Source organism: Trachypithecus francoisi, unplaced genomic scaffold (assembly GCF_009764315.1).
Source record: "Trachypithecus francoisi isolate TF-2019V2 unplaced genomic scaffold, Tfra_2.0 Lachesis_group10, whole genome shotgun sequence".
Lineage (NCBI taxonomy): Eukaryota > Metazoa > Chordata > Mammalia > Primates > Cercopithecidae > Trachypithecus > Trachypithecus francoisi.
Window position 1 is genome coordinate 111,909,801 of NW_022681455.1, and position 25,650 is coordinate 111,935,450.

The 25,650-nt window shown below is 48.5% G+C and overlaps 1 long non-coding RNA gene across 1 annotated transcript; it reads right to left on the reverse strand.

Annotated features, from left to right (window-relative positions):
- Nucleotides 1-22,809: 22,809 nt before the first annotated feature.
- LOC117087990 lies at nucleotides 22,810-25,151 on the reverse strand. The gene is made up of 3 exons (XR_004438963.1): nucleotides 24,583-25,151; nucleotides 24,160-24,488; nucleotides 22,810-23,959 (listed from the first exon to the last, which is right to left on the reverse strand). It is a non-coding gene; the product is annotated as an uncharacterized LOC117087990 (long non-coding RNA).
- Between the last annotated feature and the right edge of the window lie 499 nt (nucleotides 25,152-25,650).

The following is a 25,650-nucleotide window of genomic DNA, read 5'->3' on the forward strand; positions in this document are numbered from 1 at the left end:
AAACCCACTCAGAGAGAGGTCACCTCCAACACTGGGCCTGAGACAGTGTGAGGAAGTGAGCCTAAGCCTTGAGCTAGACTCAAAGATGGAGAAAGAACCTCCTTCGTGTTATTCTCCAGATCCCTCCAAAGTTGAAAGATGCCACAATAAAGGTCACATAATTCTGCTGGGTTGGTTGCTTTGTATGATTCTCTTTACCCTCTCTTATATGTTTCCACCACTTGGAGTTTAGTTTGACAAAAACTAATAAGAAGTGAAGAGCACACATTCACTGACAGAGGCATCTCAAACCCACAGCTGGGAGTCAGGAACCTGTGCTTCACCTTATCCTTCTGTACTCATAATTTAGCAGTGGCTCCATAAATGATGAGATATGGAGATGATGAGAATGACACTGAGAACTTCCAGTACTACTTTTATTTGGAATCAAAAGCCACAACAATCATTTCATTGACCAACAGAGTTATCTACCTAACTGATGTCTCAAAACAGCAAGTCCAGGCCGGGCTCAGTGGCTCATGCCTGTGATTCCAGCACTTTGGAAGGCCGAGGCGGGTGGATCACTTGAAGTCAGAAGTTTGAGATCAGTCTGGCCAACATGGTGAAACCCTGTCTGTACTAAAAATACAAAAATTAGCTGGGCATGGTGGCAGGTGCCTATAATCCCAGCTACTTGGGAAGCTGAGGCAGGAGAATCACTTGAACCCGGGAGGTGGAGGTTGCAGTGAGCTGAGATTGTGCCACTGCACTCCAACCTGGGCAACAGAGTGAGACTCTGTCTCAAAAAATAAACAAAATCCAGCAAGTCCTTGGCCTATGACATTTAGAAGTTTAAAATTAGAACTTGTACAAAACGTTAAAAGCCTGTAGGAAGTTCTAGATTTCCAGCATATCTGAAGAGGATTTAGATTCTGTTGATCCTGGAGAGACATATTTATGACTGACCTCTTTCACCACACCCCTTCCTGCCGCATTTATGCTTTGCTGAAGGGATAGGTCTCTAGAAGGTAGCCTCATGATAACTAGATTCTCTTCTGACTGGTTGCCAGGATCATTTCAATGGGCATAGTACTGGAAATGTGTCTTAAGAAATAGGAGGCCAGGCATGGTAGCTCACGCCTGTAATCCTAGCACTTCGGGAGGCTGAGGCAGGCGGATTGTCAGAGCTCAGGAGTTTGAGACCAGACTGGGCAACACGGTGAAACCTCGTCTCTACTAAAATAGAAAGAATTAGTCGGGCATTGTGGTGCTTGTCTGTAGTCCCAGCTACTTGAGAGGCTGAGAGAGGCAGGAGAAATGCTTGAACCCGGGAAATGGAGGTTGCAGTGAGCCAAGATTGTGCCACTGCACTCCAGCCTGGGCGATAGAGTGAGACTCCAAAAAAAAAAAAAAAAAAGAAAGAAAGAAAAGAAAAGAAACAAATAGGAATGGGCTGGGCACAGTGACTCACACCAGTAATCTCAGCACTTTGGAAGACTGAGGTGGGAGAATCACTTGAAGCCAGGAGTTCGAGACCAGCCTGGGCAAAAAAGCAAGACCCTGTCTCTATAAAAAATTTGTAAAACAAATTAGCCTGGCATAGTGGCATGTGTCTGTAGTCCCAGCTACTCAGGAAGCTGAAGTGGGAGGATTGCTTCAGCTCAGGTGTTGGAGGCTGCAATGAGTTATGGTCATGCCACTGCACTCCAGCCTGAGTGACAGAGCAAGATTCTGTCTCCAAAAACGAAGAAATAGGAATGAACCCAAACACTGAAGGCCGGTACTATATTGACATTCAGAGTCCCACCTCTAGGTCTTAGTAGGGTCTTCCAATAGGATACTGTATTTTTGATTTTCCTTTTTTTTTTTTTTTTTTTTTGAGACGGAGTCTCGCTCTGTGGCCCAGGCTGGAGTGCAGTGGCCGGATCTCAGCTCACTGCAAGCTCCGCCTCCCAGATTTACGCCATTCTCCTGCCTCAGCCTCCCGAGTAGCTGGGACTACAGGCACCCGCCACCTCGCCCGGCTAGTTTTTTGTATTTTTAGTAGAGACGGGGTTTCACCGTGTTAGCCAGGATGGCCTCGATCTCCTGACCTTGTGATCCGCCCGCCTCGGCCTCCCAAAGTGCTGGGATTACAGGCTTGAGCCACCACGCCCGGCCTTTTTTTTTTTTTTGAAATGGAGTTTCGCTCTTGTTGCCCAGGCTGGAGTACAATGGCATGATCTCGGCTCACTGCAACCTCCACCCACTGGGTGCAAGCGATTCTCCTGCCTCAGACTCCTGAGTAGCTGGGATTACAGGTGCCCCCACCACACCCAGCTAAGTTTTGCATTTTTAGTAACAATGGCGTTTCACTGTGATGGCCAGGCTGGTCTTGAACTCCTGACTTCTAGTGATCCACCTGTCTCATCCTCCCAAAGTGCTGGGATTACAGGCATGAGCCACCGCGCCTGGCCAGCATTTTCGATTTCCCATCCAACCCAGTGGTGAACATGCCCATCAAAGTACTCATGCCCTCTGGGTAGAATCCCACCTTTCTGAGTGCTGGGGATCATGAGTTTACCCCTAAGTAATGACTACTAAATAGTCTCACTCTCATGTGACCCTTCATATGTCCTTCCACGTCCCATTCCCAAACGAAAAGGGGTATCATCCCACTCAGAACAGCCTAGGGTGGGAGGTGGAAGCAATAGGGCCCATCAGTGTCTGCCTTGTGCCCCTTCGCCTGAGACAGCTGTTCCCTTTGATTCCCAGTGGTGTCACCCTCTGGCCTCACTATCTTGCCGTCCGCTTTCAAAGCAGTTTCCAGGCACACCCCATCTTCATCTTTCTGTGAGAATAAATAAACACTTTGAGGCTCCCATGTCTTCATTAAACATTTTCTCTAAACTGCATGCTCTGGCTCTGTGCCCACGTGCACCAAGAAAGCTTCCCAGGAGCAGCCGAACCCCAGAGCCCTGCCTGCTGGTTCTTCCTATAAATAGCCCTTTGAATAGGCAGGAGGCACCTGCACGAACTGCCACTCCTCCCGTCCTCTCTGCATCCTGGCTTTCCCAGCTCCCTGAGTCTCAGGCTGGGGAGGATGGTGAGCAGCCTCCCCAGCCCCCGGCAGAATGAGCAGCAGTATTGGCGGCAGCAGCAGCAGCAGCAGCAGCAGAGGAGAAAAGACCAGGAGCGAGTCGCACGTGCTCCCTCCCTCCCTCTCTCCCTCCGCTCGAGGCCAGGAGCTGCTGGGACCTGTGGTCTGGCAGTGGGGAAGGGAGGGGACCCTGGTAAGCAGCAGTGTGGGAAAACGTGGAATGGAGACTAGAAGAGAAGCTGTACATAAATAAATAAAGAAAGCATGTTTGACCAAACCCCCAACACCGAAATCTCGAAGCCCAGTGGAGCAGGAAATTGAATGGCCTGGACTCCGCAGCCTCGCCTGGCCCTCCTCCCCCTCCCCCTGGCCCGGAAGATTTTCTAGGCCTCCAGACTTTTTTTTTTTTTTTTTTTTTTTAATTTAGAAATCTCAACTCTAGAGAGAAAGAGGAAAGGTGTTTTTACAAGAGTGAGGGCTCAATGGCCACATCTGAAAAAACTGAAAAGCGGGGCGGGGCGGCGGGGAGGAAAAGAGCACCCAGCTGTGTGTGTGTTTGTGTGTGCGCGCGCGCGAGCACACGCAAGACGGTCTAGGAACCAGCCCGCAAGGGGAAAAGAAAACAAAGGAAAGTATGACATGAGAAAGACAGAGAAATAAGTGGTGGAAGGCATGAGTGGTGAGGGAGGGGTCTGGGCGCTGGAAAGAGGCAGAGAGGATGGATACCGGAATGCAGGCGGCGCGGGGAGGGAGGGAGGCGCACATGTGGGAGAGAGAGAGACAATGATGTCAGCATTTCCTTCTGGATTGGTCACGTGGTCCTTGCCAGGTAAACAGACTGGAAATAGACTCCATAAAGGCAGTGCCTGCCGAGGGAGGGCGGGAGACGAATCCCGCTTCACCCTTTCCTCTCTGTTGCATCCTCAGCAAGCAGGTTTTCACGTCTGCAACAAGGTGGTCTCAGAGTGGAACTGCATTCTTACAAGTCAAGGAATATGATTCAGAGAGGAAAAGCTATTTGCTTTTATAATTAACTCAAGGGGTTTGGAAACATTTTGATTAAAAAATAATAATAGAGGCGGGGACAAATGTGAATCTAAGCTCAGATGCTATGAGTGTTTTGGGTCGGGGATAGCTTATCTTTGTGTCTTCTTTGGAAGGGGCTCAGATGGATCTAGATTAAGGATGGATTGCACGGCCGCAGTTCAGAATGAAAGGATCAGATGCTGTAATTATCAACATTCGGAAACAGAAAATGCTAACAGATTCAATGAGAATACATTAAAAGAGTTTGATACAGTTCAGTGTGTGACCCTGGTGCCCCAGGAAGGAATGGAGACCCCACAACAGAAAAGAGGTTAAAAAAAGGTACAGTGACTTTCAAGCAGTGTTCTTTAAAAATGATATGAAAGGATTCTCAAGCAAAACATGGCAGGAGTTCAAGGCATTTTAAAACGGGAAAGGGACATCGGAAACTTTATCTGAAAGCAAACTGGATGAAGCAGGTAATTTTTCCACCTGGAAAGCTCTAGAATCCAAAATGGTAGTGGGAGGGAGAAGTGTATGGATCTTTCTTCAAATACCTGGAAATAAGGCTTTTGCATCCGTGATGAAATATCTCATTTAGATCACTCTTCGAATAATTTTGGATTGACGGGATATACCATTATGATCAGTTATTTTCTGACCGGGTGGAAATTTGGCCAAAGCTTGTGGGAAGTGGAATGACCAACTCAGTTTTTCAGAAATGAGTGGGTTGCTAAGATGCAGTTTTAAACCTGGGACAGTCTTCGGTAAACTGGGACCAGTTGGTCACCTTAGTGGGGAGCTAGGAGTTCTAGTCTAGTCTTCATGAATATAATGAGACAATTCACCCCTTCCCCCTCTCTACCCACCAAAAACCAAAACAAAACCACCTTTCATTCTGTTTTTCTCTCATTTCTTATTCTCTCCTCTCATTTCTTTCGCTTAGTCTTCCCTGATCAGTTTATAGCATTGCATGGCTAATTTGGCTATGCATGAATCTGTAGACGGACACATGAGCTGGCAGAATATAGCTAAACTAAACAGTTGGCTTTAGTTGCACCTGGGGAAAAGGAGGGGAGAAAATAACTATGCATTGTTGCTGTTTCTTTTGCTCCCCACCTGCCACCTGCTTAACATCCCTTATTGGAGGAGAGGGTGAGAGCCCAGTCAGTACACACAAGTGTACTTTCAGCCCTTGGGTTAAAAAACAGATATTTGATACCCCTCTCTGTTAACACAATACGTCACTCTCAAGACTCCCAGCCCAGAGTTATTTTTGCAGCATTATGTAATTGGATTGCCTAGTCAGAAGTACTTCCTTAACAAGGCTTTCAGCAACCCCTCCGTGTGGGCCTGGCTGGGCCTGGCCAGTTCTGCCCAGTTACACACACTCACACTTGGGCAGTTATCAGTCAGAGTCAACCCAGCCAAGCACGGCGAAAAGTGATCAGCCCATACCACTGGACTGACCACCCTCCCCCCTTGCTGCAGGTTCGCCCAAAGTGAGTGGTCAGTATCTGCAGCGCGCATGGAAGCCAGAGTTGGTGGATGACCGTCATGTGGCCAGGTCTCAATATTGGCAAAGCAGGCATCATCTTTGTTTCAAGGGAACTGTGGAACTGCCCCACCCACAGCCTTCCCTACCTTAGGGCCTGCAAATGGAGCACTCAAGTGACCAGGAGTTCCCAAGGGGCCTGCCTTTGGATATCTATCTCTGCCTGCTCTTATTCCCCGTCTACTGGATTTCCTCATATTTTTTCATGAGCAGTTGGTCATCTGATCATCCCTTCCTGTTAGCCCTGCTGACTCACAGAAGTAAGGAACTTGTCTGAGCTTCAGACACTGTCAGAAAATTTACAAAGGAAAACAAAAAGGACTAGTATGAATTTCCCCTGGTATGGCCAGCCAAGGCTGGAAAACCAAGGGGCACACCAGGCAATTGTTACATGGGTTCAAACCCTGTAATCCTAGGATTTTGTTGATATTTCTCTATTGCATTGTCCTTTTTGGCCTTTTTCCCTTTAGTGAATAACATCCCCCATGCCTATCAGTGACATGTCTCTTAGTCTTGAATCTAGCCATGAATCCATACAAAACCAGAGCACCCTTCCCGGAATATTTTTCTTTCCTGCCCCTCAGCCCATGTGCCCTGCACATCTATCTATTCTCATCCCTTGGGTCCCCTGATTCTCCTGACCTTGATGAGAGGCAACTGGTATAATAGAAATAGCTTTAAAGCTTGACAGGCCCAGGTTCAAATTCAAGCTGAGCCACTTAATAGCTGTGTGACCTTACGTGAGTGACTAAACCTCTCTGAATCTGGTATTCCTCATCTGTAAGATGGGACTAATAATAATATCAGTTTCCCAGGGTTGCTGGGAGAACTGAATGCAATTATTTGCAAAGTGCCTGGCAGGGAGCTAAGGCATGGTAGGTGCTCAGCAAATGTGGGCTCTCCTGGGAGGGAGGAAAAGAGCTACCTTCCCTGGCTCCTGAGAGCTAACTTCCATTCTCTTTACCATCTGTCTCCTACTGGAATATCCTTTTTAGTGGTGCTAAATTGAATCTCACCATCATTTGGTGGTGGGTTGAGGGAGGGGCCCTTGGTCCGTGGAATAGAGACTCCCTTGGCTATTCTTTTAGGAGAAGCTTTCCACCTGACAATCTGTCCCCCGCCTGCCTCCTTATAGCTAGTGTCTCTCTGCAGACCCCTCCAAGGCTGGGCGCTAAATTAAGTCTATTAGCCTTGGTTTTATCTGTGCCAAGCTGCAGGGGCCACCAAGTGCTCTGTGTAAAGGGACAAGGGATGAATGCAGTTTCTCCCAAAGTGTCCACCTGTGTGAACCCTGCATCGTTGTTGCAAAGGTGGGTTCATTCCAACTCCACAGCAGGAACTCGTTGGAACCCATAGGGCAGGATCCCAGGGACAAACTGAGGTATCAACCAGCCACAGGCAAAATAATGGGGGAAACCAGGAAGGAGAGGTTCCCTGAAGGTGAGGGGCAGGGACAAGCCAGAACCCAGGGGCTAGTTTCGCTGAAGTTCACAAATGCCAAGAGCTGGTGATGTGAGCTGTACCTGGAGGGGCCAGGCTGGGGTGGAGGAGCGCCCATGGCAGCGCACACCACTGTTCCAGTTGGCAGGAAGCCCTTCCCTGAAGACTGCAAGTTTAACCTTTAGCATTCAAGTGTCGAGGCTTAAGTGTCGTTATGAGCAATTCTTCCTGCTGCAGCGTTCCCAGGCTGCGGAAAGAGGGGTCGGCGCAAATCTGCCAGCTTTCCTTTTTCTTCCCAGACAGAATGAGAGGGAGGGAGAAGTGCAGCACCAAACACGCAAACACAGGCACCCCTCCAGTCGGCCCTTCACTAACTCTACACACGCACTCCCGCCTCCTTGGCTGGTCCAGTTTCTGGTCTGCCCTGGAGGTGAGCAGGGCCCCGGGGGTTCTCCACTCCCAGCTCTTGCACCTGGGGCTGAGGGGTACAGAGGCGCCTTCCCTCTCCAGGCCTTGGCTGGAAGGGGCTCCAGGGGACATCGGGGTCCAGCGTCCTCCTGCAGTCGGCTTCAGGGTCCCCACCCCGGTGCCCACACCTCGGTGTCCCGCGGGGAGGGGGTGTGTGAGCGCATCTGTGGTCCTAAAGAGACTGAGCAGCATGGCGAGAACGACAGAAAGAGAAGTGAACCACCAGCAGCCCCGGGTGCGGAGTTAGGGTGACGGGGAGGCAGGCACGGGGCCTGGGCAGCGAGGGCGTTGGGTGTGAGGTACGCCCCCCGCCGCGCCCTCTCCTTCCCAGGCCACTGATGGGGCGGGCCCCTGGTAGTGGTGGCTTTTCTGGGCATCCGCAGGGGCATAATGGGGTGATCGAATTGCTCCGCCCGGGCCTGTTTCCCCGCCCATCCGAGGGGCCGCTGGGCCATGCCCTGCGTGCACCTGTGAGGGGCGCCTGGGTCCCAGTGCGGCGACTCTGCACCTGCCTAAGTGCCTCAGCCAGTGTCTCCAGGGACCAGAGGGCCCGGGGCTTCCTCCGGGAGTCCAGAGCCCGCAGGAAAAAAAAAAAAGGGTCCCGAAATGGAGTTGGGTGTGCCGGGCATTAGGGACGCGCACGCTGGCTCTGTGAACTGGGATCAGCATCTCAGGCCAACTGTCGAATTCTCGATGATAAGGTTTTGGGAATGAGAGAGTGGGGAGGGAAGGGGCCTGGTCTATACAACATCCAGCCCAGAGGGACGGAAGAGCAGACAGGAGAAGGGTGCGTTTCACGCCCGGGCCAGAGGAAACTGGCGTCGAATGTCCCTGCAGCCCGCTGAGCTCTGGAATTAAACAGGGAGGCGGCTGCGAGGGCGCGCCCCGAGTCCACAGGGGACCAGTGCCCTGCCCGCAGCCTTCACACAGGCTGGGCCCTAGGCCACCCCACGGGGAGCCCGGCTAGCTGGAGCCCCAGCAGTTGCGCTCCAGGCCCGGTGCGCACCGGACTCCTGCCGGCCCATGAGGCTGCGCCCTGCCCTGCACCCACCAGCCTTAACCAAGTACAGGCTCCAAATTTCGTGCCATCAGCGCACGGGAAGATCGGATTCGCCTTTTTCTCTATTTCTGAGAATAGGAAACCAACGAATCGGAAATTTTTTGCCTTGGAAAAATATCTGTTCGATGTCGTTTGTTGCTTAAATTGTCCTTGGAATTTTTTTTCAACTTTATTTGAAAAAGAGAAAGTTGATGCGCTCCCCAAACCCTGTTTTTCTTTAAACCGTCCCTTTAGACGTGCAGCCGGTTACCGCAGATGTTTTCTGGGGCGAAGAGAGCGAAATGGAATGGGAGGGAGGACGAGGACTGGGAATCTCTCATTTTAAATCCCATTACTGGCTTTGGGGAGAGGCACACAGACACACACACACGCGCGCGCGTGCACACACACACACAAAATCAGGAAAAGCTAGTTCATCCCCCACTGATTTCCTTCACTTCAAAGATTTCCCTCGCCCCCTTAAATCAGAAAATTATGGCGCTAGGTATTTCTCAAGAAAAAAAAAACCCTCACGTTTATTCAGAATATGTACACGGTTTAGGTTCCTTTTTACATTTCTCAGCAAAAAAATAAAGGGATGGGGGTGGTGGGTAAGAGGCACTCAATTCCCTGGCCATTAAATAAGCCATGCCTGCAAAAAATGCAAGCATGGGGTGGGGTGGGGGATTGTTCAGCCGCGCATCCCTCCATTAGCGCACGCCTGCGTGTCTGCGTGTCAACAATGCACGTGCCACCGTGGGCACCGTCTCCCGGCGCTGGTCCAGGAGGGCTATGTGCAGATGGGAGGCAGGTCTCAGTTGCCCACTCACAGCCCTGCTCCCAAGCCCGCCGCCCGCCCATCGCAGGGTTTCCTTTTTTCCTGGCTCAGGCTGGCAAGTAAGAAGTCTCGATCATTCCCCCCAGTTATGCCCTGGGAAATCCCTAAAGCGAACACGGCCTGACTGAGGGTCTCTTGCCCTCGAGTTGTTCACTTTGTTGCGTTGTGATGAAGTTAGTTCTCTCTCTGCTTCACCCGCCCCAGGCTTTAGATGTGGTGCAAACTTCTAGTACCTACCAGGTCACCAAAAGGGAAGTCAGGCGCTAGCCGGCGGTGCAGGCGGTGCGGAACCCGGGAGAGCCACCGGCTCTGCGCCTCCTGCCCCAAGGTTGGATTTCAGATTTCCATTGCAAAGGAGCTGAGAAAACTGGGAATCTGACTCAAACCCTGGAACTGACTAATTGCCCTGCATTTTCACAATGCGCCATGTATTCGAAATGAAGGGCAGGCTTTATCATTTGGAACTCTTTCAAGGACCCGGGCGCTCCAAGTTTGGGGCTAATTCTTTAAAGGTTTTACTTCTGAGAAACAGGAAAAAAGAAAGAATGAAACGTACCCACAATCCATGTACTGGAGATGACACTCAAGAGTAGGTTGTGGTCTCTTTTGAATCGGGAGTTCAAAAGAAAAAAAAAAAAGGCTTGTTCCCTCCCCCTTGCCCCAGGGATGAAACCTCTCTAGATTTGAGCGGCCAATTTGGTTTGATTTCCGCGGTTTGGAGGCTCTGGCAGGGTTAGGGGCGGCAGGGCTCAGAAGACAGACCTCAGCTGCCTTCTAGACCAGCTGGTTTGCTCTTGGCCCTGGAAGCAGAAGCTAAAATCGAGGTGATTCACCCTCACCCTGGTAGCTCGAGTGAGAGTCAGGGGAGGGCGTCGCGGAACCTCCCTGGCCGCGCCCCATACGCCCTGTCCATGTACCTCCCGGCTCATCTCCTTATCTTCTCACCGCACCCCCTACCTGCCTCCTGTCCCCCAGGGATCTAGTTCCCCTTTCTCTCTGTCATTTCGAGCCAGTTTTCTTTTCCCACCAAAAAACTCCTTTTTCTTGGAGTAACTTTCCGAAAGAGCCGTCGTCCTAAATGCCATCCTCATGGAGCTGGATTTGGGAAGCTCGTTCCCAATTAAAGCGCCTTTTGTGGGCACGGTGTGCATCCCTACAGCCCCCAGAACGCGTCACCTGGGTGCGGGGACCCTCAACCTCGCCGGGCCGGACACTGAACCGTGACAAAAGGGGACTTCAGATCCTCTGCTCTTTTCCCGTGAAAAAGCCCCAGAAACACATCTGAATTTGGTTTTTGGTTACCTTTCAGGTGTAAAAAAATATTTTGACAAAAGTATTCCCCAGTCCGCCAGAGTTGGGGGAAAGCAAGCTCTTGTGCAAGAATATAGGCACAAAGCAAGAAGCTGCATGTAGTGGGCACCACTGTGTACATCCGCTTATGACTGTGGGGACCATGTCAGAAGTCTGAGGGTCTGGCACCAACATTCAAACGGCCTAGTCCTGCCAGGGACACCCCTGGTTTTCGTAAACGGGGAGGGGGGCGGTGATTTTTACTCAGACTCATCTACTCACTCCCTGGCGCAATGAGAGCAAACTTTGAGATTTGGTGGTTGAGGCTCAGGGCACAGTGGCTTAACCTTAGGGCAGAGCCTTGGATGGAGCGATTCCCGACGCTCAGAAGAACCGCACCCCACATCCCTACCAGAAAAGGGAACTGTTCGATTTGTCTGGGGGTTAGGGGGTGGATCTGGGCGATGGGGGTGTCAGATGAATGGAGCCCACGTGCTGCGCCTGGCTGCCACTCTCTAGTTTCTCCCTCCCTATCTCATCTTCTGCCATTTCCAGAGGCAGGAGAAAGGTGATCTCGGACTTGACCCCTAAATCACAGCTGCCGGTGGCTGCACCTCACTCCAGGATGAGCGCAGCCCCTTCCCCGGGCTCGGGCAGCTTAACCCTTTCCTCCCCGCGCGCGCAGAGGCCGCCGGTGGCGGCGCCTCTGACCCCGGCACTGCGAGCAGCCCGCCTCCTCCGCGCGGCACCTTGGATCCCGTGCAGAGACCACAAAAGGACGAGGCTGCCCGGCACTGTGAGCCTGGGGCACGGGCCGGCTGGCCCAGAGCGCTGCCGAGGAGCCCGAAGAAGAGCCGGAGTTAGCGGAACGAGGAGGGATGTTTAGATCATGTTAACTACCCAGACAGATGCACTTCAACATGTCTGCATTTATGGAATCCATATGTTGTGGCAAATGAAAGGACTGCAACACGTACATACAATAGATTTAGAATAACAATACACATTCAAAAAGGGACTCGCACATTCTTCACCCTCCAACCCCTTCCTTAGATCTAGCTCTGGAGTTGTACGGCGAGGCGTCCTTTCAACCTCTCCTGCCTCCACACGGTTTTTTTTTTCTTTCTTTCTTTTTTGTTTCTGTGTCCACAATCCTCCTGCAGAAGAAAACCCAGGGCCCAGAGCTAGGCTTTTTCCAAGTGAGATCTCCTAAGACCCCTTCATCCTCCTTGCCCCTTAAGATGGCCCATTGCCTCTTTAGCCTTTGGACCAAATAATAGCTGCTCACATTGCAACCCCATATTCTGATCATTGCAGGGGAGCAGATTCTTACTCAAATTCACCATTCACATCTTCATCATTAAATCAACATTTTTATGTTATATTTGCAAAGAAGTGGCTTCAAACAGATCTGGAAACACAAATCCCCAGCGAGCGGGCACTCACACAGCTCTGCCCAGTACCTGAATTTATGTACACCTTGTATATCTGTGTGCACAGATATATTCACACACACACACACACAAATGCAAAGACATCTGAAGTCATTCAAATGTATATTTATGTACCCCTTTATGCATATATTTTTGTTTTTATATCTATATCCATTCATTTGAGTGAGAGCTAGAGAAATGTACACAGGAATGCAATATTTAGCCTACATTCCACTTTCCCTCCTAATCTAAATGTCTTAAAACCAGGTTGGTCTAAAATTTTCTGCCCTCTTGCTAGCTAAATGAAAGACTTTGATTCTGAATTTCTTGTTTCCTTCTTTTTTCATTTTGTACGTAAAATAATCCATATAGATGCTGGATTATCATCTAAGCATTATTCAATCATACGAGCTTGGTACCTCTCCTCCTTATAACGAATTCACTCAGTAAAATTAGCATAAGTATTTACCAGATTAAGCTGACATTTTCCTATATTGTAACATGAAATACATTTATATCCAGAATTTCCTCCAAATAGCTTATACCAAAGGAAATAGTGACTTCCTCCGCACTGTTTTATATAAGAAACAAGCTACAAGTTCACTTCTAGTACTATTTACATTTTAAAAGAAAATAAATACATAGTATTTAAGTGATTTTTCAAGATCTACAAAGAGGAGCTTAATTCTACTACATCTTTAAAAAAATAAACAGCTTTATGAAGATTCGTGAAGACAGATAAAAAGGAAGTGAATATATTCCTGAGGGTCTGAACAATTTTCCTTACCTGATATATTATGGAAAAATTCAGAATTTACCAGTCTTCCTTCAGTCAGCTACATTTTACACTGACCTGCCCTTTGGACTGAAAGGGAAAAAAAAAAGATTAACTGTTGCCATTGAAAAATTTAAAATAATAATCAGAAACCGGACAAACTGAAGGTAAAAATATACAATGGCTACAATAAAGATAAATATTTATTTAATCAAAGTAGAGGTTGTGTTTGGACTGTAGGAATGTTTCATCCTTCCCTTAAAAAAAAAAAAAAAAAGCAAGAAAGAAAAAAGCTAGAGTCTTTGCAGGCTCCTAGAGAGTTCCCCATTGTCCAGGGCTATCAAGAGCCCAGAATGGCATTAACCTCACAAAAGACACATTGTGCAGGGGACAAAAAAAAGCCCCTTCTTCTACAATAACTTTTAGCTTTTTTATTTTTAGAAAATGACAAAGGTTTTGCAAGCACTGACTGGTGAAACCTGTAGCAAGCCAGGCTGGACTTGGCTTTATTGATCAGCTGTCCTGCATGGAAAAGCAGCCAGGAAAAGTTTGAATGGCAACCCAGATTTGGCTCACAGAGAGGAAACCCCTGATTTTTCTAAATGTATTTTCTTTTTTTCCCCCCGTCTAAATAAAATAGCATTATTTCCCAGAGTGAATTCAGAAGGATTAGATGAGGTAACCCTGCAAAATCCTAAACCGGTTTTTTTTCTCTCTAGTCTTGACTAAGAAGCTGCATGCTCTTAAGAGCATTGGAAAATCTCTCAAAATGAAGAATTACTTTCTAATCAAACAGATTTCCTGATTAATTCCCAAATTCCTTCTAAAATAAATAATCTTGGTAGGCTAGGGCAAAATTTTTTTCCAAGAAAAATGAGTTTTAGCGAGATAGCTGATGTTACAGGGTTTACTAATAATGCCTTCAAAAACATAAATGTTGTTTTTACATTTGTTTGCAGATCACTTAAAGTGCTGATTGCATTTTATTTTATTCCAGACATTGTAATTTCAATGGCATTAGTTCATATTTAGAACTTACATAAATACAACTTGTCATTTTAAAAAAATCTATTGCAGTAGCAGTGACGCTGAGGCTGGGATTTGAAAGGGGGGAAGAGACAGAAAGGGGGGAGAAGGGGGGGGGGAGAGAGAGAGAGAGAGAGAGAGAGAGAGAGAGAGAGAGAGAGAGAGAGAGAGAGACTCTTGTTCTTCCTACGTTTGTTTGCTTGCTTTTTGGAGGTACCGTGCACCAGCCTAAGTGATGGCTTTGATGTACTGGGAATCGGTACAGTAGCAGGGTCCCTGGCTGCTGTCTTTGATTCCAGGGATCTCCTTTGGGCTCTAGTGGGATGTACTGCTCCTAGTCTTTATCTGAAATCCATCCTCTCATTTCAAGCCCTTTGGCTTCGTGACTCTGCTCCAAACTCTTGGAGGTAGCTGTAAGACTTTTTTTTTTTTTTTTTTTTTTTTGGCATTAGGGAAGGGGTATGTAATTTCCCCTTTCTACACCCTAGACCTTTCCTCTATATTTAAATATATTGGCTTTCTCTCTTATGAATTTAGTCTGAAATTATTTTTCACTGCCTTTATTACATCCCTGCTTTTGATGGCAAAATAGCTTCCTGTGTTTTGAAAACATCTGCTTTCCAGGTTTCACACGAGAAAATTGATTTTACTTTTCTCTTAAGTCCAGAAAGGTAGAAAGTTAGACTTGTTTCCAAGTGCAACTTTTCCTTTTCTTGTCTTTCCTAAAGTTATCCCCTTTCAGTTCTGATTCACTTTCTCCCTTTTATTTCTTCTAATCACCACACCTCTCTTCTCCTCTCCTTCTAAAGAACCAGAGATTGATTGCGTCTTATTTCAGAAGACAAAATTAACATATATTACTTGTCTAGTCTATGGTATGTGTTAAAGTTTTCTCCATATTTTCCTCATTCGTCCTCTGATTGGGGGGGAGCTAATTTTCCTTCAGTTAAAAAATCGCAGATTTGCAATTTAAAGTGGTCTCTATTCTAAGTCTCTGCTCTTTCACTTAAACCTTTACTCTAAGCTGTCCCCCTCCACTAATGCCCCCCTTCTTTGGAGATGCTCTTTTCCTAGTTAATCTAAACATTGCTGCATTTGCTTAAAGAGACAGAGAGAGAGTGAGAGAGAGAGAGACAGAGAGAGAGAGAGAGAGAGAGAGAGAGAGAAGAAAGGGGAAAAGAATAAGAAAGAAAAAAGAAGGGGGGGAGAAGAAAGGAAAGAAAAAAATCTTAAAAAAAATTCTTAGCCAGGTTCCTATTGTTGCTCCTATGCATTCCACTTCTCGGTGTGTGTGTGTGCGTGTGTGTGTGTGCGCTCGTGTGTGTCGTGTGTGTGTGTGTTTTTAATACATGCATAAACTTTTGGTGCCTCTCTCCCTCTTCCTAGGCTCTTCTCCCATCCTCTCTTCCTGCTCTCCTTGCCCTGCTCATCACTTTCCCCTGGTTTTTTTTTTTTTTCCTCCCTTCCTCCCCTCTGCCTCCCTCCACCGCCCCCTTTTCTTTTTTGCTGAATCTTATTGATCCAGAAGGTGGCTAATTAGCCCTTCCCGTCGTGCCTGGGTAATGAAGCACATGCGCACTGAATTAATCACAGCCATTTTTTGCAGGAAACTAATTAGCAGAATAAAGATCCAAAGACTTTTTTTTCTTTTCACTCATCAGCTCCCACTTCCAGCGCGTCCCCTCCGACCGCTGCAGCCGCCACCGCCGCCGCCTCCTCCTCCTCCTCCTCCCGGCCGCAGCCGCCGCCGCCGCCGCCTGCTTTGCATCCCAATTACAGCCTAGAGCCGCTGCCGCCGCCGCCGCCGCTTCTCCTCCGTGGCCCCTGCCCGCTCCGGGGGCTGTAAACTCCCCGCCAACCATGCTGCTCGGCGGCAGCGGCGGCGGCGGCTCCGGCTCCCCGGCTGCGGCCGCCTCCCGCCCCGGGCTCCGCCGAGCGCGCTCCAGCTCCGCCGCCGCCGCCGCCGCCGCCGCCAGCAGCGCGTCCTCCGCCGCCGCCGACCCCCGCCAGCCGCCGCTGCTGCCTTGATGGGCTCCGCGGCCCGAGCGCCTCTTTTCGGGATTAAAAGCGCCGCCAGCTCCCGCCGCCGCCGCCGTCGCCAGCAGCGCCGCTGCAGCCGCCGCCGCCGGAGAAGCAACCGCGTAAGTGGCAACTTTTCCCTCTTTTTTTTTTCCCGCCGCCGCCGCCGCCGCCTGCTCCTCCTCCTCCTCCCGCCGCCACCGCCCGGACGCGGGGCTCCTCGGGGCGCCCGGGCTGCTTTGCATGGGGCTCGTCCTGCCCCCTCCCGGCTCCCGCGCCCGGCCGCCGCCGCCCGCGCTCCCCGCGCCCGCGCCCTGCTCGCTCGCTGCGTCCCGCTCGCCTTCCCCCTGCGCCAAACTTTCTCTTTCTCTTCTTCTTCCTCCTCCTCCCGCCGCTGCCGCCGCCGCCGCCGCCGCCGCCGAGCCCGGCCGCCCCCTCCTCCCCGGCCCCCGCGCCGCCGCCGCCGCCGCCGGCCGCCGGCCGCCGGCGACCCCCGGGAGGGTGGAGGCGCCCGGGGCGAGGCCCGCGCGGCGAGTTTGGCGGCGCCGCCAGGCAGGGCCGGCCGGGGCGCGGGCCGAGGGCGGGAGGGCGGCCAGGGTCCCAGCTCAGAGACAAAGGCGGCGGCCGGCGGTGGGGGGAGTGTGGGGGGGTCCGCGGTGTCGAGCGCCCCCGCCCCCGCCGCTCCCGGCCCCCAACTTTGCCCCACCCCGAGAGGCGCCGTGGCCCCGGGCTGAGCCTCCGCGCGGGGCGCGCACCCGGACCGGAGCAGTAGCCGCGGTCGCAGCTGCTGCTGCTGCCGCGGCCGCCACCGGTGGCCGGGCGGCCGGGCGAGCGCCTTCCGCGCCGTGGCTCGACTTGCCGGGGACGCAGGAGCCCGTTCGGAGCCCCGGGGTCCCGGAGGAGGCGAGGCGGCCGCGCGATCTCTACCTGCGCGCTCTCCGCCCTGCCCCACTGGCAGCGCCGCGAGCGCCCAGAGGGGGCTCTGCCCTGGACACTAGGGGCTCCCGGGGGCTCCGGGCTGCGCCGCTGGCCAGGGCCAGACCTCGCCCGGCCGGCCTTCCTCCGCCAGCTGAGCTCAGAGACATCCGAGGATGCCTTTTTTCTTTTTCTTTTCTTTCTTCTTCTTTTTTTTTTTTTTGCTCTCGCGAATCTGGGATTGTTTACGTTCGGTTCCCCACTCTCACCCCTCGCCTGGCTCCACTCGATGCAAAAACCGTGTTCCTGAATTTTACATTATGCATTTTAATGTACATCTTTTTGCATATCGGAGAGTAGATCTAAGTGTATTCCATGCAGTGTATATAATTGTGTATGGACTCAGTACTCGGAGGGTTCTTGTATAACTTGAATTAAAATATGTAATATATATCACTTTACGAATGAAGCTGTTGCTTAGAATCTGACTTTTGTCCAGTGTTGTGCTATTCTTTCGACTGTGGCAAATTCTTTGATTACAAGCGCTTTCAAAAGGCACCTAGTCTTAACTTTTCCCCCTTGTTGCTTTCAAGTAGGGTAAATATGACAATTTTTATTGGTCTCAATTATTGAAACTTGATCTAAGCACTGTATGGACGGAGCATGCTGATTGCCTTTTTCTGGCCTCCAGTTCTAGTGACTTTTAAAAGGCAGTTTGTTAAGTACCTTTGAAGAATATGACAGACGGTGATCGCTTGGCTGTAATGCAAATTACAGAACATAAATTCACTTTGGAATTTAAAAAAGACTCGAGCCCTTTCAGTGGGGACAATTGAGGATTTATTATGTTTTTTAAAAAATTACTTTTTTTCTCCCTACTTTGGGAGAATAGCTAGTTGCAGTCCAACTTATTTGGAGGTCCTCCGAAAGAGGCTTGGGCAATGGGCGAGGGGAGAAGATTGATCACAATCTGCATAATCAATAGGGCAGCGTGCTGCAATCGTGTACCTACATTTACTGTAAATTTCTACCGTATCTGCAGCGTGGGTGCTCCAGCGTCTTGCTTGGTTTCTTAGGGAGGATTTAGAGGCAGAACAACCAGAATTTACTGCCCAGCCCTCCGGAACAGTATAGGGAAGTCCACTCCACAGTGGCTCATTCTAAAACTCCCATTTTGCTGAAGTTTTTTTTTTTTTTTTTTTCCAAATCTGTTTACTTGTGGGGATTTCAGGAACTGAACCCCCAAAGGGTAGACATCCTGTGGGTTCAGGGGAGTGGGGGGTATTCAGGAGACCTAGGGGGTGGGAGTTTGCTTATTGAATGAGCACTTTGGGGGCCCTCTTCTCATCTTACAATGTTAGGTTTTTGTTTTTTGTTTTTTTTGTTTAATTAGAGCAGGTAAATTAGACATAGGAAAATAAAAGAATATACTAGAGATTGAAGCAGTGTCAAAAATATGAGTTGCTGTATGTGTATGAGAAGAGAGAATACAGACACAGTCTTGAAAGCTTGGTGGTAGGTGAATCCATATTTGGAGATGATTTTGAAATAGTCTAGCAAATGGTGCACGAAGAGGATTTCGTAAAAAGTGTACACGGAGTCAGTTTTGAAAGGATTGCGGTTTGGGAAGATGAGGTGTGGGCAGGAAAACCCACTCTAGGCCAGCAGCCTTCCTCTGTCTGTGTGTCTCCCTTCCCCCTCCTTGGGTTTTAGTTTTTAATTACTTAATGCTGAAACGCACAGGGCTTATATAAATATTTGCAAATGCTCTTTCCTATTGATTTCTCTGAATAAACTGCCCTGCTCCGGTCCAGAGAGGAGGCGATTCAGATCTGTGGACTTTTTAAACATATAAAGCCTCTGGAGGAGTGGTGTTCTCTGCGTGTGTGTGTGTGTGTGTGTGTGTGTAGACTTGTAGGTATGAGGATTTTGGGGGCCCGCAAGGAGAGTTCAAGCTCTCAGTGGTGTGACCCAAGGAAACTGGGGTGGAGCTGGCCTCTTGGCCTGGCAGTCCTGACGTGTGTGTGTGTGTGTGTGTGTGTTTGTGCGTGTGCGTGCGTGTGTACGCCTGCACCGTGTGTCTTCACTGGGGGTGTCTGGATGCATATGCACGTACTTCCCCCACCCCTGTTAAATATGGAGCAGCTTTCCAGGGCTCTGTGACTGCCTTCTCCTCAGGGTCACATTGAGTTTGAATCTGACCCAAGGTGCAGGAATCCTGCAATGGGGAAATAAAAGAATATACAGAACGGGGTCAGGTCAGCTGCTCAGAGGCCAAAACCCCTACAGCTGCTTTGATTTTATTTTTTGGTGTATATTTTAGGCTCCTCCTGCCATTCTACAAATTGTGCCTCCCCCTTTCAGGTGTTTGGTCTGTGGCTTAAAGGCAGCAGAGCCTCTGCCTGCATAGACATAGGCTCCCAGCAACAACAGAAAACCCACAATACGGAATCCAAAACAAAACTTGGGAGGAGGGGGAGAAAAAACCCCTATTGAGTTCAGGCAAATAAGGTTGGGTCTCTAGATCCGGTTACAAAGCAGCTTTGAATATGCAAGACAGTGCACAAGACCAGTTATTCCAGTTACAACAAACTATTAAAAAAAAAGAGAGAGAGAGAGAAAAGAAAAGGCATGTTTAGGTCGTAATTTGTTAGTACAAGGAAAAGAATCCCACATAAAGCTGCGTTTTTTTTTTTTCTCCCTTTTCTGGCTTCACACAGAATTCACTCACCCCTTTCCAATTCATCTGCTCCATAGGTTCTTTTATTAAAATCTTTTGGGGTTTAGGAAGATGGCTGCAAGCAACACATTTTCTGTATTTTTTTCTTCTTTATCTTAGAGAGGGAGTTGGCAGGGTTTCTGTGGTTTGCAGTTACACAATATGTTATCATGTTTTTAATCACTAAATCATTGCAGTGGTTATAGATTTACAGTGTTGGGGTATTACAGAGAGGAGCAACGGCGGCTATATATATGCTTTTAAATTACACCAATGTAAACTGAGTGCGGCAGCTGTGAATATGGTCGGCAGACATCTATCCCCTCCCCACCCCCCCAAATTCTTTCTCCCTCTGTGATTTTTCTCTCAAATGTCTTGGTTTGCTTAAAATAAGCTACCCCTCTCCTCCCCTGTATTGTCTCTTCGCCCTCTCTTCCAAAAAAATTAATTTTCATTTTAGACCTCTAACCCCAGAGAAGCTAGAATTCAAACTCTTGAGCTATAACTTCGGATGAGAGTATAATAACAATAATAATGAAAAGTGTGGATTTCCTAAGAAAAAGTCCCCCTGGTCTCCACACCGACCTCCTGTATCGGGATGGAGGGTTGATTGCATGTCAGAAAGTAGGGGGGCGGGTGTGGGGGAGGGGAGCCGGGCTGGTGGCGCTCGCCTGCCTGGAACCTCGAATGTCCTGTCCCCTGCGAGCCCACTTTCAGCTTCTGTTTTTCATATTATTATGTAACAGAATCCTTGGCAGCATTAAAAATTCAGTATTACAAGCTGATTGTAATGCTGCCTCATTAGACAACACTGTCTGGCCTTGTATTAAGTGAAACGTGGAGCATGGCTTTTAGATTATAAACACCAATAAATATTAAGGATCAGCAGAGGGGGCAGTAGCAACTGGGTTTTTGGCTCCTTCTGGCTTTATCCCTCCTCCCCCCAGCCCCCCAGATCGTCTTCCCTTCAGTCCCTTTCCTCCCCCCTCCCCCCATGGTAACTGTCATGCGTTTTCTTGTGAGGATGCCGATGTGTCGACCCTGGTGACATTTTAGGAAGGCTTTTTATAGAGTTCTCTTGTGTACACAAAAGGTTTGGAAGTTTGTTTTGTTTTGATCTGCAGTAAACAGGTCCTTCACTTTGCTGACGTCATTTCCGTTCATATTTGAGTTGTTGATTGTGCTTCTTCTTTGCAGGGCCCTCTCATCCCTACCCCCACCTTGCCTTTCAGCTCAGAGCCTGTGGCTGCCTGGGGAAGAGGGAGTGTGCTCCTAAGCTGCCAGGTCTGGGTTCAAAGGCTGAGGGTCGCGTGGCTGTGCCTCGTCCTAGGGTTTGCCCGCTGGGGAAGATGCTTCCAGCTTCAAATCTGGTTAAACACTCCGACATCCACTCGCCCTGGTATTTTCATGGCACGCGGTGATTCATCTCAGCTTCCTTTCTTTGTAACACCTCCCCCCACTTTGCCCCTGCCACACCTTGTCTGGGTCTTTAATACATCCTTATTGTCCACTTCTCCATGCCCCCACCCACCGAAAAACCTTGTAATGACGACTCAGAGACTTTGATTCAGTTGCAAATCTGAAGCTGGCATTAGTGGACTTCATGCTGTGAAAAAAAGAAAGTGTTTCAAGGCCTTGCCCCCGCAGCCTCCCCACCACTGCCTTCTATCCCTGTTGGGTTTTTTGTACATGTGTGTTTTCTCCCCGTTTCCTGCCTTTTCGTAGATATAAAGGCCGTTCTGGTGTTACTAAAAATGACTATAATGTCCAGTGTCTCTTATTTCCATGTGATCTACAGTTGGAACCCCCCTCCAGAAAGGAAAAAAAAAAAAGTAGGATGAGGAAAGGAAAGAGGAAAATCTGACTGCATAGGGCCCAAAGGCTTTCCTCTAATAGAATGATGGGTTTTAGGTTAAAAAAAATATTATTGTTTTGTTCTTTTAGGTTTAGAAATAATAGGGAGAGAGGGAAAAGCAGTCATTAGGAAGTTCCCTGAGCTGCTTTCCAACTAAGACGGGTGAAAAATGAACCAGCATTGACACTTGGCTCCATGTGAAAGCCCCTGTCACCTCTCCCCCCTTCCGTGGCCCTGGCCTTTTGTTTCTGGAGAACGGAGCTAAGGTACTTTTTCTCCCAGACCAAAGGCAGCAGGCAAGGAGTCCCCTTGTGTGCGCATCGCCTTTAGATGGCCTTCTCATGGTTATTGTCAATGCAGACTTCCCCAAACAATTGCTCCGGGGAGACAGAAAAGCAAAAACATTTGTCCTATTTTTTTAACCTCTTTGTTTTAGACTTCTTTTTTTCATCCATTCTTTAAATTTCACAGTTTCTATTTGTCTGCAGAGAGACAAACGAAACAGCATGAAGCACGTTTTTACCGTAGGCCTCACTGGCGATTGGAACAGCCTCAATAGAAATCCAAATTCTAAAACACTGGCTGACTTGGAGGATATGTGAATTTTTCAGCTCGGGGGCTCTGAAGTCAGATTAGCACAGATTTTTGAACCCAAATGCCCTAAAATGCAAAGATAAGAGAATAGAATTCTAGAATTATTTGGGGGAAAGCATGAAAAAGGTCATCTTTTGTCTATCTTCCTGTCTTGTGCCCCATCCTTAGAAACTTAATAGGGGAGAACTGCAAACCTCAATGATTTCTTCATTAAAAAACCCAAAAAACTCCAACCCTGGTTGTTGTACTTTCGATATAGCATTTAATGGATCGTTTTAACTGACGTGTGAAAGTGCTCTTGGTGCATACTATGGAATGGATACTGTGTTGAGAATTTTTTAAAAAATCTACAATTTATATAAACAGGCAGTATCCCCTCACCCATTTTTTTTCCTCTTCTGTTTCCCTTTTCCTTTCTTCTCCTTCCAACCTGCTTCCCCTCCAAGAATTCAGTGGTTAGCATCAGACTGACTGTAAAGGGATGTGTCAGACGGTGGGGATGGCCTATGAACAAAATAGGAGTCCACCTCTTTTTTCTTGGCCCCAAACAAAGCGCCTCTCTCTCCTGTAATGTATGGATCCAGATTGCGATGCTGTCCTTAAGCATCTGTCCGCCTTTTCATTAAAATTCTCAATTTCAAGGTTTAGAAACACACATGTAAGAATCCCCCTGGGTATAAAAGTCTTGCATGGCAAATTCCCTTTGCCCTTTCGGAAATAATATTTTTGTTTAAAAAAGAAGGAGCGAGAAAGATTTCTTTACGTAACATGTAAAGCTGTTTTAAGGCAACTTCTTTATTTTGGCTTCCTTAAAACTTGGGGCTTTGTAACTTAAAATTAATTTAGAAAAACTCTCCCGAATCACAGCTTTTAAAAAATAGTTACTCATTTGTGTCTTTCTTGTGGGATATCATTTACAGATTTAGCACCTGAGCTGGGGAGGGTGGGTAAGGAAATTAGATAATGTTCCACCTATGATTTGGGGGTAAAAATGAATCGATGGAATTAGCACTGTAGGGATGGATGGAGGTCTTGAGGCTTCAGCAGAAAAATGTGAATCAAAACATCTGTGTGCAGACCTTGGCACACCAGCTTCCAGTGGTTATGAAGGCAAATGTGAGCTGTTCTGAGGAAGGTCTGCATTCTGTTCCATACCCAGGAAGGCCTGGCCATCCAGCGGGTACCAGGCCCCTAAATATAACTGCCTCAAAATCATGGGGTGAACTCAGGCCATGGAGCGAAATTCAGCTCCAAATGGTTCCTTGTTTATTTCAGGAACGTTTGTTTTTGTTTCTTGCCCTCTTCTGGATTTTTCTTTGTTAAAGCCTCCAGGTTATTTAAGCACTTGTTTTAAAAATCAATGTCTACATATAATTTAATAAAAATAGAAGAACCCGGAAGGGTGCACAAATCTGTTTAAACCCAGCTGTACTGTGAAAAGAGCGCCCAGGTTAAGCTGGAAGTCAGAATGCTGACATCCACTGTATCTTAGAGATCATATTTACCTTTGCAAAAGTGGAAGGATACAGTATTAGTAAGTGTGTATGTGTAGAGAGAGAGAGAGACAAGCAGGTTTGGCTCGGTAGAATCATTGTGATTTACCAGCCAGCTCAGCGTTAGGGGGCAGGCCTCTGGCTTGGAGAGTGAGTAAGGGGAGGAGTAGGGAAGGGGTTAGCGCTCCCTGATTTATTTTTAAATATTTATCCTTTCGGCTGTTGCCAATTACGCTTTCCAGATGAGACGAGACTGGGTATGGAGAACTGCGAGGGAAGAATTGCCTTTTCTGAGAGTGGGTTTATTTGTCAGCAGTGTTCAGGATGGAGCGATGAGAATGTCAGGCTGTCACTGCTGGGTAGGCCGTGGGTTTAACATCAGGCAGCTGCCCTCCGAAGAGCCGGGGCTTCCAGAGCTGGAGGATAGAATTTGCAAGGAGTATTTCAGAGAAACTCCCAATTTCATCTATAAGTGCAGAAGTTGCCAGTTCCCTCTGAAGAGGTATTGTTTTTATGAATAAGGAATATGAGTTTTAGTAGAGGTGACACCCAGCTTGTGTGTAGTCCCTCATTTCCATAATGTACAGAGGCCATAGATCACTGGCCTGTGGATTACCTGTTAAATTTTTGCCTGGAAGAAAGGCAGGCTTGACTAGGCCTCATCATGTGCGTAGCTGGTGCCAGATAAAAGAAAAGGAACTCAGGGTCACTCTCAGTTCTAGTTGTCAGGCCTCTGAAGTGCAGGAGGCAGGTCTCAGGGTCTGCTTCTTGGGACAGTGGCAGTATTAGGGCAAATCCCCTCCGGGCCTTCTGCCCAGGCACTGCTGCATCCTCCCAGGTTACTTTAGTAGCTTGTTCTTTGGGCTTTCTAGCTTTTATTTTATTGGAAGTATTTGTCTGTGGGCCTACCAGGATCATGATGTCATCACATTACAAGGTTGTCCCCTGTTAATAAAAGTGAAGACAAAGCAGCAAAATTAGATTTGCTGAGAGTATCAACATTTTCTTGTTGTCTTTAATTTATCCAGCAGGGCCTTACCTATCCTAGGTAAGGAATCTTCGTTTTCCTGAAGAGATTGCCAGAGGCATCTCTGTGTTGTGGGCCACGTTGCTTGCGGTCCTGCTAGCATACATCATTTTCATGTCTTATTCATAGTCCCTTTTTCAGTTAAATTATTAATTGTTTTCTTTAAGGTGTTCTCAACTTATACGGCCAAAATAAATAACAGTGTGTTTTAAAAACACCACCTGTTCTTGGGCCTGAAGTCAGGTGGTCTGGAAGCAGCTCTGCAGTGACCATAGTCTGGTATGCAAACTCATCCTCCACCTTCCCTGCTGGCTCTTCACCACCGCCCCCCCCCCACCCCTGCCCCGCGCTCTCACGTGTGACTGAATTGGGCTTGTGCCCTCCTTTGTCCCTAATCGGACATGATTCCCTGGAGGCAGTCTTTTCTCCCTGGGTCTTAGCTGAAAAAAAAAAAAAAAAAAAAAAAGGAAATTTCCCCAGAATCTATTCTGGACTAAAATGTAGAGAAGGGCTCTCTGTACCCAACAGGTTAGATACTTACATTAATCGGAACCCAAATAACATTGTGCAGAAAGCCTTCTATACGGGGATGGATGGTTTTCACCAGCTAAGCATCCCTCTTTCTCCCGAGTCAGTGTGTGCCTCATGCTAATACAATTCCATACATACTGCTCTTCGCCTCTTGAGCTGATTATATTTCTGACACTTGCATGGTTCATTATTGTGCCCGAGGAAAAGACTCTCCGGGCTGTAAGGCCAGCCTGGGTGGGTGGTTTTCAGAAAGGGTAAAAGCAGGTGCCTTTCTGTGCTGTGAGAATCGGGAGTAAATTCAGACTGAGGGTGGGATTGTGACAGGGAGGACAGAGAACTTCCGGTGAGATTTCTTTGGGGCTAGCTTGCAGATCAGAATGGAAAAGGTGAACTTGGGGAGGCAGAAAAGTACCCAGCAATCGCTTTGACCAACTGGAAAAGGCGAACTTGGGGAGATAGGCGCCCAGCAATCGCTTTGACCAACTCGGGTGGCCGCTTTAAATCTTACCCTGGCGGTAGAAACTCCCTGGGAATGGGCACGATCTTTGC